Source organism: Gracilinanus agilis, chromosome 1, assembly GCF_016433145.1.
Source record: "Gracilinanus agilis isolate LMUSP501 chromosome 1, AgileGrace, whole genome shotgun sequence".
Lineage (NCBI taxonomy): Eukaryota > Metazoa > Chordata > Mammalia > Didelphimorphia > Didelphidae > Gracilinanus > Gracilinanus agilis.
The window spans coordinates 247,913,493-247,926,703 of record NC_058130.1 but is presented as its reverse complement, the minus strand read 5'-3'; the positions used below and the strand labels follow the sequence as shown (position 1 = coordinate 247,926,703).

General features: G+C 34.9%; 1 pseudogene; it reads right to left on the bottom strand.

Moving 5' to 3' along the window:
* Window positions 1-250: 250 nt before the first annotated feature.
* On the bottom strand, window positions 251-1,127 carry LOC123231258 (annotated as a pseudogene).
* Between the last annotated feature and the right edge of the window lie 12,084 nt (window positions 1,128-13,211).

Below are 13,211 nucleotides of genomic sequence, written 5' to 3'. Positions count from 1 at the left end.
TTGCATTTTTTCTGTAGATACAGTATTCTGGAGAAATTATAGGAATCTCATAAGTAGATGTATGTATGTATGTACATATAGAAGTATGTGCACCAGTATCTATAGGTCTACATGCATTTTACATGCAGCTATAGATTTACATACACATATATATGCATACATGTGTTTGGATAGCAGGACATGCATAAAGATCCTCACATGCACAGATCTGTGAAACATCAACACAGCAAATCACTGGTCATATCCCTCCTCATTCATCCTGGGCAGCACTGGTACCCCTCTCTTGAGCTTGATTACATAAGCAGCTTGATATAGTCTCTGACTCTGGAAGATTCATCTAGCCATCAGCACCCATGGTTCCTCCTACGGAACCCTTCCTACGCATAGCTTCCAGCTCTTTCTGGATCTTATCTTCCATTTTTCAAATGACTTCCATGGTCAGTTGAAACCACTTGTCAATCCAGCAAAAAAACTGACAGTGGAAGTTGGTAAATATTCTTTTTTCTTGTTTTTGAATAAATTTTTCTACTTTGTTCTGTAGACCCTACCACTTGAATTTGATGGTTACCAGCTTGTAGGCACACATTTGAGGAGCATGTCAAATCTCTCTTCCAGGTGGATCTCAAAGGTCCTCTCTTGGTCTTAATTGACTGGAATAATGCTGGGTCTTCATCTGCTTTGTAATCTGCAGGTTCTACTTGACTTCAGTATACAATATCAATATGGACAATTTCAACTGTCTTCCATGTATTTGGATCTAAATTATGTACACTTTCTATTATTCCCAAGTCTGGTTTATATCAGGTTTCAATTTTAATGAAGTTGTCTTTCATGCATTCTTTTGTCAGAATTGTTCTACAGTTAAGGGTATCTCATGAAATACCAAAGAGCCTTTAGGTGCAATTATCCTTACAAATCCAGGAACTTTACTTTTTAAGTGGTAAATTTTGTACGTAAATTGCCCCTTCTCACCATCCTTCTCTTAAGATTCATTAGTTAAGACTTCAATTTCAATGCCTTCCTCCTGTTTCGTTTTTACTGGCTTTGACCATAGAATAAAGTTGTCCAACCTGATGCTCTTGAACTGAACATGGAAAAACCACACAGAATTCCATAATCAGCACCATCATTTCCTCACCACTGTTGCCTCTGTCGCCACCACCACCACCACCACTGCTGCCTCCGCCCTGCTACCACTCCCTACCAGGTGCTCTATTCTCATTTTATAGAGGGGGAAACTAAGGGTAGGGCGATTTAAGTGACTTGCCTAGGATCTTATGACTTCTAAGTGGACTGAATTCAGATCTTCTTGATTCCAAGGCCAGAACTCTATCAATTATAACAACTAAGGAAAAACTCGAGAAGGAACTGGATGGAAAAAAGACAGAGGTCAGATGTATGGCAAACACAGCAAAAGATACTCAGTTTTCTACTCTGGATACCATGCAGGGAAGCCCAGTGGCCCCCTAGCCCAGTGGCCCCCTAGTAGTGATGTGTGGAGTGGATATGAATGAGAACATTTATAAGAGGTGAAAGCAGGTTCTCAAAAAAGAGAGATTCTAACAGGTAGTTATGGGACTGATGGAGAAGAAAGTGGCTTGAGTGCACAGTCCATGAATATCTTTCTTTTGATCTTTTAGGCCAAGAGTTTTTTCAATGGTTGCTGAGTCAAAGCCTACTTTGAGCCCAAAGGAACTTGCCAAAGGAGGACCAAGTTACAGATGGAAAGAGAGATTCAATTTGGTAATTCACTTGGTAATAAATTCATTTAGAATAAAAGTTTTTGGTCTTGAGAACCCAACTACATTCCTATCTCTAAAAAAGTACCTTTTTGATAAACAGATATGATAACCATTAAATCATCTAGCAGCTCTTTATAGAGTATTCTCTATATGTTAGGAACATCAGGGGAACAAAATGCACATGTAAGACATAATTCTTAGCAATTAATTTTGGAAATTATGATAATAGACATGAAATAGTAAATTATACAGTCCAATATATATTTAATGTTGAAATTATACAATAGCTGACTTGCTATAGTGCTCTCACATTTAGTCTTTTACAAATGTTGCTTATTTTGGTATAGCTGAAAAATATAAGATGCTTATTTGCTTCTATTAAGCAAGTATTTCTTAATATCTACCACCATGCCAGTCACAATGATATGTGCTGAGGATTCAAAGAAGAAAATTGTGCATCTTACCCTTAAGAAACCTACATTCTTGGGGCAGCTAGGTGACTCAGTTGATTGAGAGTCAGGCCCAGAGATGGGAAGTATTGGGTTCAAATTGACCTCAGACACTTCCCAGCCGTGTGACCCTGGGCAAATCACTTAACCCCCATTGCCACCCTTCTGCCTTGGAACCAATACACAGTATTGATTCCAAGATGGAAGGTAAGGGTTAAAAAAAAGACTGTTTCTCCTTCTGCCAAGGAGAAACAATATGGACAGAGATAAATAGATACAAAATATTTACAAAATAAGCACATAGTAGTTGGGGGAGAAGAAGAGAACTCAGGAAAGGGAGATGTCACTTTAAAGGAGCCTGGAGGAAGGGAGGAGGAGAAGGAGCAGGAGGGAGAAGGAGAAAGAGGAGTGTCTCAGGTTGGGAGATGGTCTGTGAAAAGGCAACAGAGGCAGGAGATGCAACACAATGGAGGGGCAATAGGAAATAGGCCAGATTTATTGGAATATAGAGCATATGAGAGAGAATAATATGAAATTGTTCTGGAAATGGAAGTTGGATCTAGATTGTGAGAGGATTTTAATACCAAAGAGAGAAGTTGGTATTTTACCCTACAAGAAATATAGAGCCACCTGCAGCTTCTTGAATAGGAGACGGAGTGGCATAATCAGCCCTCTGCTTTAGAAACTGCTTATCAATTTTGCAGTTATGTGGAGGATGGATTTCAGAGAGAATGGATTAGATGTATAAATACCAGCTAAGAGACTATGATCTTTGTTTAATCAAGGATGACAAAGGTCAGAACTAGGGTAGTGGTAGAAAAATTTGGAGAAGTTGAGAGTATTCTGGAAAGTTTGTGGAATGATGGCAGCATAGTAGGAAAAAAAAGCATCCTAGAGATACTCCATGGGGCCAGTGCATACATGACTTTGCTAAGTCATAGAAAAAATCAACTCTATACTCCTCACCTGATCCAGGAATCCTTAGAAGGACCCCTGGAGTCCTACAAAAATCCTAGGACAGGCAAAACTCCAGGGCTTTTCAGAGAGCAAAGCACAGATGATGAAGCAAAGAAAGCCACCACTAAAACCTTCAGGGCAATTCTAGTACTCCCTGCTTGACTGCCCAAGTCCAACTAAGCCCAAGCCTTCCCAGAGGCCATGGCTACAGGAAAGCAACTTTAGAGAGTTTTGTTTGGGTTAAATATTTGATACTTCCTATAAGACCTTGATCAAACTGATGGATGGCATCTTGATCAAGAGAAAAACCTCAGAGTATTCAGAATATATGGGTCTAGTATGGCAGAGACTGCTGTTTCAGGTGGGGATCCAACTCAGAACCAGTAGCCTTAGTTAAGCTATGTGAAAAAGATTTTGAGCAAAATTTAGCCCAAGGAGTTCCTGAAGTTTGTGCTAGGAGCCCAGTAGTAGAGTAATCCCTGAGTTTAGCAACAGAGAAGAAGGATTCTAGACAGATTCTATAGTAAAGAGATCCTAAAAACAAGAGGAAGCCCTGGGCAGAGCCCAAATATATAATTTCTTTGGATTCCTTTGAAGAAGGCTAGTTTAGCCCACTATATTCAGAACCAGATAGACCCTGGCCATACTATTCCACAGGCCCTGCAATGAATAAAGCATGGAAAAACTCTAAATACCATAAGGAAATACCTTAATTTGAGAGACACCCAGGGAGTAAACCCCAAAGGGGATAGCAAGCTTATAATAAGTCCAGATAAAACCTTAGAGGAAAAGAAATGCCATTGCTATAAGTTCTACCAAGAATTCTTAGAGGAAATGAAGTAAGAGATATTGAAGGGAAAAGCTAGAGAGGAAAGAATGGCAAGGAAAACTGACACCTTGGAACAAATGATGGAAGGCTTTACTCAATAAATAAATGCTTTATTAATGAGAATAGACCAGACAGAAAAGAATAACACAATAACATAAAAAATAAATATCAAAACAAAAATCAAAAGATCAAAAAAAGAAAATCTAATATATATAATATTGGAAACAACTCACCTGGAAAACATGTTAAGGAAAAATATACTAAAAATAAAGGACTGTCTGGAAATTGTGGGAAGTAGAGGTCTGGATACCATATTTTTGGAAATTTAAGTTAAAATTACCAGATTTTTAGAAGCAAAGAGCAAAGTGAAAAGGAGAAAGAATTGCCTGCCTCTTCCAAAAATAAACTCTAAAATGAAAACTTCCAGGAACATCAGAGCCAAAATTGTCCAGGTAACAGAAAAAAAAAACACCCTAAGCAGTGAAAGACTTAATTCAAATATACAAGACTTTGCAATTGTCACTCTAAAGGAGGTAAGATCTTGTAATTTTATGTTTCAAAAGGCCAGTGATAAAGATGTATAGCCAAATAGAACTTATTCAGTAAATAAATATAATCTTCTTGGGGAAAATATATCTTTAATGGAATAGAGGATTTCTAAGCATTTCTGATGAAAACAAAAGAAATGAGTAAGTTTTTTGGTGCTAAAGGTATTATGCAGATACTAAGAAAAACATAAAAGCATAAAACAAAATAATAGATATACATATATTTATTTAATAAAAAGGGTATGGATGGGGATGAATTGTTTACATTTTAAGAAGGAGATTAAAAAACCAATATGTTCTCATCATCTTAAAACCTAAAGGGTAATGGAGAGAGGTTAGAATGACAAATGATCTGTGGATGGTTTTATTTTTTTTCAATAGTTTTATAAGAAGATAAAAAGAAAAGTCGGGGACTATACTGAAAAGTGAAAGAAGACGAGGATGGGAATCACTGTTAGATAATACCGGTACCCAAGATGATGAGTATATCAACATGGAGGAAAAATTTGGGAAAATGGACATCTCATGAATCTTGCCATTTGAATTAGATAAAGAAGAAAGCTTGAACACTATTACTATATGCACACAGATCTTAGTATAGAAATACATTAAGCTCAAATGAAATACATTAAACTCAAAATCAGAGAAGACAGGGACAATGGATAATAGAAAAGAGCCTAAGAGAGAGGGCAGGAGGCAATATTCATAAGTGAAGCAAACTCAGATGTTGGAGGGAGAAACATGAAGGGAAGATTAAAAGAAAAAAAAAGAATAAAGACCTTGTATTAGGGCAAGGTAAAGAGAAGAGAAGAAATCTAATAGAGAGTAAGAAGGCTTATTTCACTTATAGGATCATAAGTATCAAGCAAACTCTCTTTCTTTTGCCACTTTATTCTTATTTGCAATCAAAAGAGTTGAGAGAAAAGACAAGAAAACATAAAAGAGGATAATATGGAAGGAATGATACAATTAGTAATGGGAACTGTAAATGTGAACAGCATAGTCTTACCCATAAAATTCAAGAGAATAGCAGAATGAGTTAGAAAACAGAATCCAACAATGTTAACCTATATAAAACACAAAAATTCACATCAAGTTAAAATTAAAGAATGGAGAAAAATCTATTATGCTTCTTTTGAACTTAAAAAAGAAGGGGTAGCAACCAAAATTTCAGATAATGCTAGAGTGAATATAAACAAGAAAAAAATATAAGCAGAGAATTTGCTTTGTACTGAAAAGCACCATGGATGATGAATCAGTATCAATACGGTTATGGGGAATATTGATCTGTTGATGACAATTGAGGAACTTAGCTGGAGACCGATTATTAAAAAAACCCACCTATTTATTTAACTATAGAGATTCAGGGAAAGGAAAAGGAAACAGAAAGGTAGGAAATATATTGATTATTGGTGTATGTACCCTAATTCTAAATTATCTATATATAAACCCCAACCCCAATCTTTTCCTCAAGGAAATTCTTCTTATCTGATGGAATCAGATCTAACCTGACTTCCTATCTATCTATAAATAATTTCTATCTTACTAGACTAAGCTAATTTAAATTTATAAGTAAATTCCTTTCCTTATATCATTCTTGAAAGATTTAATGAAACTCCTTCTGTCTCTCCAGCCACAGAGATTCAGCTACTGACAAGTTCAAAGATGCTGCTCTCTTCTGCCCACTTCTGGTCCTGTTGCTCCCCTGTAGTATCACAGAGAACAGCTCAGCCACTCTCTCCAACAGATGATCTGCTCTCCAACTCTCCTCTGAATATTACAGTGTTTTTCCAAATCAATCTCCACGAAATTCCTCAAGGATGATCAGAAGAAGAATCAACCAACCACTCTCCTAAAAGGTTCTGGGAATTCTATCTCTCTGACCTACTCAAAATTCTCTTGCTGGTTAAAGGAGCCCTGGTAAGCTTTGTACCTCTATCTCTTGGCTGGAGACCTTACTTTTAAACAGCCTCGTTTGCTAATTAACGCAATTTACTGATTAACTCTTATAATACTTAATATAGGTATGCACCTAAGATATGGTATGATTAGGTACCACATCTAAATATTGGAAGAAAAAGTTAATTGGAAGGAGAGAGGATCTTAATGTTCCCCTTTCAGACCCACATGCATCTAGCAAAAATTAAATAAGTAAATAAATAAATAAATAAATAAATAAACAAGAAAGCAGTTAAATTAAAACAAAACTTTAGGAAAAATAATAGATTTCTAGCAATTATTAAATGCAAAAAATGGACCTTCAAAATAATGAAACAAGCAAAATTTAAATAAGATTAAGCTAGAAGTTATATTAAATAATATAATTTCAAAGAATTTATCAAAGAATAGACTATAGAAATAGTAAAAAATTTCATTAGAAATTTGAAAATGACAGCAATATAACATATCAAAATTTATATAATGCAGCTGAATTCTGAAAATAAACTTTATAATCTCTAATGATTTCACCAATAATAAGGAGGAAAAAAGCAAATGAATTAAGCATACAAAATAATGGAACAATTAAAAAACCCATAACTTAATAAAACATGGAAATTATGAAAATGAAAAATGATGATGATAAAATTTAAAGTCCCAAACCTCCCACTGAATTGAAGGAAATAAAAGTGGTTTTTAAAAAATAATGAACCTAATAATATAGACAAACTATTAGCTAACCTGATTTTAAAAAAGAGAAGAAAATCAAATTGTATCAAAATATACCAAAATCAGAATGTATCAAAAATGAAAACATATAGCAAATGAAGAAAACAAAAGAAAATTTTAGAAATTATTATCCCAATTATATGCAAAGAAACTGATGACTTAGAGAAAATAGATGAATACTTACCAAATATGAAATTCTGAGATTAGCAAAAGAATAGAATATTTAAATAACCTGATATCAGAAAAATAATTTGAATGATTGATAAATGGATTCCCCCTCAAAACTCCAAGAACAGGTGAATTCACCTATGAATACTGTCTAACATTTAAAGGACAATCAATCACATTACTAAATAAACTGTTGCAATCCTAAGAAGACACCCTTGCAATATCTAAGATATAAATATTATCTGGATTCTCAAATCAGATAGACATAAAACAGAGAAAGAAAACTATAAACCAATAACCCTAATGAATATTGATGTAAATTTAAAAAATAAAATATTAGAAAATAGGTGACAACAAATATTGGAAAATATTAAAAAGATTACTCTTTTGATGGAACGGGTATATATCGTGAATGCAGAGTTGATTCAACCTAAAGAAGGTGACAAATATAATTTACTATTTTTTATATTATATATAGACATGTGCATACATCACACGATTAAATCAATAGGTGCTGAAAGACTTGACAAAATCTAACACTAGTTTCTAGTAAAAATTCTAGAAATCATAGCATATACAGAGTCTCAAGACCCACTGGTCTTTCCTCATTGGTGGATGTTAATGCCCTGTGACTCTATGAGGGGTAGGGTAAAATTGGTAAGAGCAGTAGAAAGAAAAACCCCAGGCTCTTCACCTCTCATCAGTTTTCTTCAAATGGCTTGAGTGTCCTCAGGCTCTGCAGTAACTCTGGGTGCTTCTGACTTCCATCTTTGAAAGAGGTGTTGGAAGATTTCATTCTTACATCAGATTGTTAAAGGAACAATTCAGGTAAAAAATGAAATAAAAGATACAGGTAAAAGATGACATAAGAAGAGCTGGAGGTTTCCATAATGTCTTTGAATCCAGCTTACAAAACTAGAGACTTTGACACTTTAAGGAACTTCCCTTTTAATGGGATCTAGAGCTATATCACATGCTGTCTGGCACATAATACTTTTAAACTCACTTATTAATTGGAGCATACAGATGAGAAGTGGCTTGCCTAGGGCCATATAGACCATATCTATTCAGAGGGCAAGAAGACTTAATGCAAGAAGCAAGAATGGGACACAGAAGATAGACAGGGACAGGGCAGAGAGTCAGAGACAGAAAGACAGAGAGACAGAGACAGAGACAGAGAGGAGAGAAGGGAGAAAGGAAAGAGGAGAAAAGAGCACCAATGAAGCATTTTAAAATATACACAAGGGATTGGGACTGGTTAGAGAAGAACACAGACAAGCAGGGAAAAGGTGGTACTACCATGTTAAATTTAATGCATTTAAAAAGGGGAAAGAGATAAATCAAGCAGTTTCACGCAAAATTCTCAGTTATTAACCCTTTCTGTATGGAAATCTTCACGACTATTGCTGATTTTGTAGTTCATGATGAATTGATATCTTTTTTTGTGCATTAGATTTAATGATTTGGGTTCAGGTTATTTCATTGATAGATTTTCTCCAGGATATTTTCTTCAATGACATTCATGAAAGATAGCAAACATCTCATATATAATTTAGCTATCAGGTTATTTCTCTCTAGGTAGTGGGTAGATGCCCAATTTTTAAAGCCTTCAAGACTAGATTTTTACAATTCACCATATCCTTGTATAACCTGCATTTGATCATTCATCTCAGAATTCTTAAAGATGACATTTCTATAATTTCTTATGGCAAAACCTGGGTTCTAAATGGGTATGTCAACCCCTCTAATTCAACAAACAAATGCCATGACACAGACATTTGGTCAATACTTCTTTTGTTTTTGTCTTTGACTAAGTTTTTGTAAATTTACCCCTGAAATGCCTTTTGTTTCTATTTCTAGATTTAGTTGTGTTATAGACTTTATCCATAAGGGAACCACATTCAGCTTCATTTAGCAAATCAAATGGCATCTATAGTCAGTCTTTATTATTGCTCAGCAGAGTGATGTATGCTTGTTCTAAAAACATTTCTGTAGGTTTTTGCCTATTTATCATATGCTCTAATTATGTCTACAAATCTTCACCCCTTTCCACTTTCGGAGAGTTAGTATTAATTTTTCTATAGCTGAGTTAAAGTGATAGCCCCTGGAATTCTTTAGTATTGTTTAGGTTTTTGTTAGGCTCTTTTCCAGATCTGTTATGTTCCATTTTAAAATTAGGATATTATAAATTAAGACTGGTATTGTATAGGTGTTAAATGCTATAAACATGTTCTTCCTATTCAACTTTGATTTAGAATGTCAATAAATCTCTAAATGTCTTTAGTCATATCCTTCTTATCATTATCTTTATCTTTGATATATCTTACCTGAAATAGAGATGGCACTTTAAATAAAGTAGTAAAATTGGAGCCAGGTAGAGCTGAGTTCAAATCTGACCTCTTATGCTTACTTGATATGTCAAACTGGGCAAATCACTTTAAAAAAAAAAAGAAAGAATGGAGGAAAGGAAGATAGAAAGGAAGGAAAAAAGCTTTCTGTTTGCCTCAGTTTTCCCATTTGCAAAAATGTGGACAATAATACTACATACCTCCCAAGGTTGTTGTAAGGATCAAATGAGATAATATTTGAGGAGCATTTTGTAAAATTTAAAGTGCCATAAAAATGCTAGCTATTATTTTTTTGGTAGTCATTGGCTCAAAGGGAAAACTAGCCCTCAGGTTCTGTTCTTCTTTGGTGTATGTTAAGAATGTTATACTTTTTAAGTCCATATGGTATTTTGAAATTATTGGAGAGAAATTCCATGAGATGAAGGAGCTATTTAATGTGCTTTGTAGTTGAGTGATATAGTTTGATGTCATCCGTGATACAATGAGAAGTTGATATTATGTTTTAGTTCAATGCCCTCTTTAATTTGTAAGCTATATTTAGTTCTACTTAAGAGAGATTATAGTAGATTTATGGCTAGGCAGAATCATAATTAATTTAAATTTGTTTTCCTGGAAAATTCCATGTGTATGTTGATTGTTCTTGACTTTATTTGGTTGGTGGTATGTTTTTCTTTAAACCCTTAACTTCTGTGTACTGGCTCCTAGGTGGAAGAGTGGTAAGGGTGGGCAATGTGGGTCAAGTGACTTGCCCAGGGTCACAAAGTTGGGAAGTGTCTGAGGCCGGATTTGAACCTAGGACCTCCTGTCTCTAGGCCTGACTCTTTCACTGAGCTACCCAGCTGCCCCTCTGGTGGTATGTTTTAAACAGAAAAAAAATGTTGCTGTGAACATTAAATACTTCAATGTTTTCTCTATATTTGAGTCTATTTTATATATTTGCAGTATAAAACTTTGACTGAGGAACAGAGTCAGAATCTTTATGTTAACCCGTGAAAGCAGTATAAATATTATAGTGTCTTTAGGGACCCTTGTTCTATAATTACCGAATCAATAATAAATTGTCTTTTCTACCCTGAGGACCGTCTTTTTGCTTGATGGTCAATATATGATTTTCTTTTAAGTATGTATGTGTATATATAAGCACACATATATGGAATATGTATGCGTATATCAGCATATATACATGGTTTGATAGATATACTATATGTATATCTTTCTGACTCCAAGCCAGTGTCCATTCTCCACTGTGCCACCTAATAGTTAAGATCCTGCATGTACTAGATCATAAGTTAAAAGGAACTGGGTTTCAAACCGAGCTCTACCATTTGTGACCTGTGTAACTTTGGGCAAATTATTTCAACTCACTGAGTCTTAGCTTCCTCACTTGTAAAAGGACAGCATCGGACTAGATGATCTCAGGAGTCCTTTCCAGCTCTTAAACAATGATTCTATGAGAGAGTGAGACCATATGCCCCCTAAAGTGCTTGTGGTTTTAAATCTAGGAGCCAAAGACCTTGAGAACAGATGCTTGAAACACACTTCCCTCCTCTCAGTAAAAAGGTGAGACACTTTTTGTAAAGAGTATTGCAGATGCTGTCACATCTGGTCATTTTGATGCTCATTTTTGGTTAAGTGTTTTTTGCTGCTAGACAGGTTAAATCAATATGAAGCATATAGGTAAATTGTTGCAGCTATAAAAAACCAAAGATATAAATAAAACAAAAATAAGAAACAGAAAAAAAGTGGGGAGTAGGATAAATAGAACAAGTTAGCTAAAACGATCAAATAAGGGATGAGGAGCGGAAGACTCCTCCCCTAGAATTTGAAAGTATAAAAATATTTCAAGACATATACAAAACAGTATATGAAGTGATCAAGACCATGAAATTCTTTTCAATAAAAGGAAAGATGAAACTATCAAGGAATACTCTTTTGAGAGGCATCAAATGGCAGCCACAACAGAAGCAATATGATAGAAGAACTGAAGATCTGTGGGAAGAGAGGAGAAGATTATTTCAAAACCTAGCTGGTGCATGAAGCAGAAAATTGAACGCCAAGTTGCCCAATTAAAAACAACAATGAAAACAATATGTGAGAGGGCAGCTGGGGAGCTCAGTGGATTGAGAGCCAGGCCTAGAGACGGGAGGTCCTAGATTCAAATCTGGCTTCAGACACTTCCCAGCTGTGTGACCTTGGGCAAGTCACTTGACCCCCATTGCCTACCCTTACCACTCTTCTGCCTTGGAGCCAATACACAGTATTGACTCCAAGACTGAAGGTAAGGGTTAAAAAAAAAAGAAATGTGAGAAACAAACTCATCATAAATTCTAGATTACCTAAACCAGAAAATGAAACCAAAAGTTAAAATTCTAAGGTTATATGAAGAAGTCAAAGGAAGACAAAGAGCAAAAGAAAACAGAAACAGAAGAAGTAAGGTAGAGACTATAGAGAATCCTGAAACAAGTATGTGGAAAACCTCTGGGCATCTATATGGTCACCCGGAGAACAATACAACAAAAATTCAAGTTGGATCAACAAGAAAGATAAAGTTTACACAATATTAATATGATGAATGGCCAAAAAATTACATAAGAGGAAGGTAACTAAAATTCTAGCCTCTCTACAACACTAGAAAGTAGTAGAATTAGAAAATAAATATAATTACCAGCTCAAATGCTTCAGTGGTACATAAATTGTTAGCAAAACACTTTAACTGCTTTCTCTCATTATGCAAGCATAACCCCTTCTCAAAAACAAAAGGTTATCATATGTCTATTATCAAAGATGAGAATTCCCATACTCCATAAATGTAAATCAGTTGCATGTTTTATGTACTCTATACAAATCATTCAGTTTTTCCTAAATATACATATATATATATATATGTAGCTTTTTTATAAGTAGATATATATCTTCATGAGTCCAAATATGGCCTCAGACACTTTAGTGGTATAAATCTGAGAAAGTCACTTAAATTTTTAGTCCTATAGTAAAGCCTCTAAGATTATTAGTTGTCTATCTACTTTGATTCTACTCAATGTCAAAGCTAGGCCAAGATTCAGATATATGCAGATGATAAAACATTGGGGGTCTTTCTGCTGGCTATAGATGTATAAAAGGGGTCGTCATATTTCTATTTTCCCATGAACTTATTCATTTTTGCTGAAGAGCTTTACTATGCATGGTACAACTTTTACAATAAATACCAGCATTAAAGTCTGATAATAGCTTATTTCCAATCTCAGTCTTTCCATTCCTTGGGTTTTAGTTGAATTCTGTGTTACATCTCCACACGAATAATAAATAGAATGAACTGGAATCAGAAAGATGTTACACTTTCCTAGAAGTTCTTTGAAGGGGCAGGATCTAACCTTGGGAACCATATTAGAGAGTATGATCTTGTTGCTTTTTTTCAACTTTTCAGAAATACTGGCTTTTAGATAGAGACAGAAAAGAAAAAAAAATAAATCAACACTGCACACTCTGTTAACAAAGAACATGTT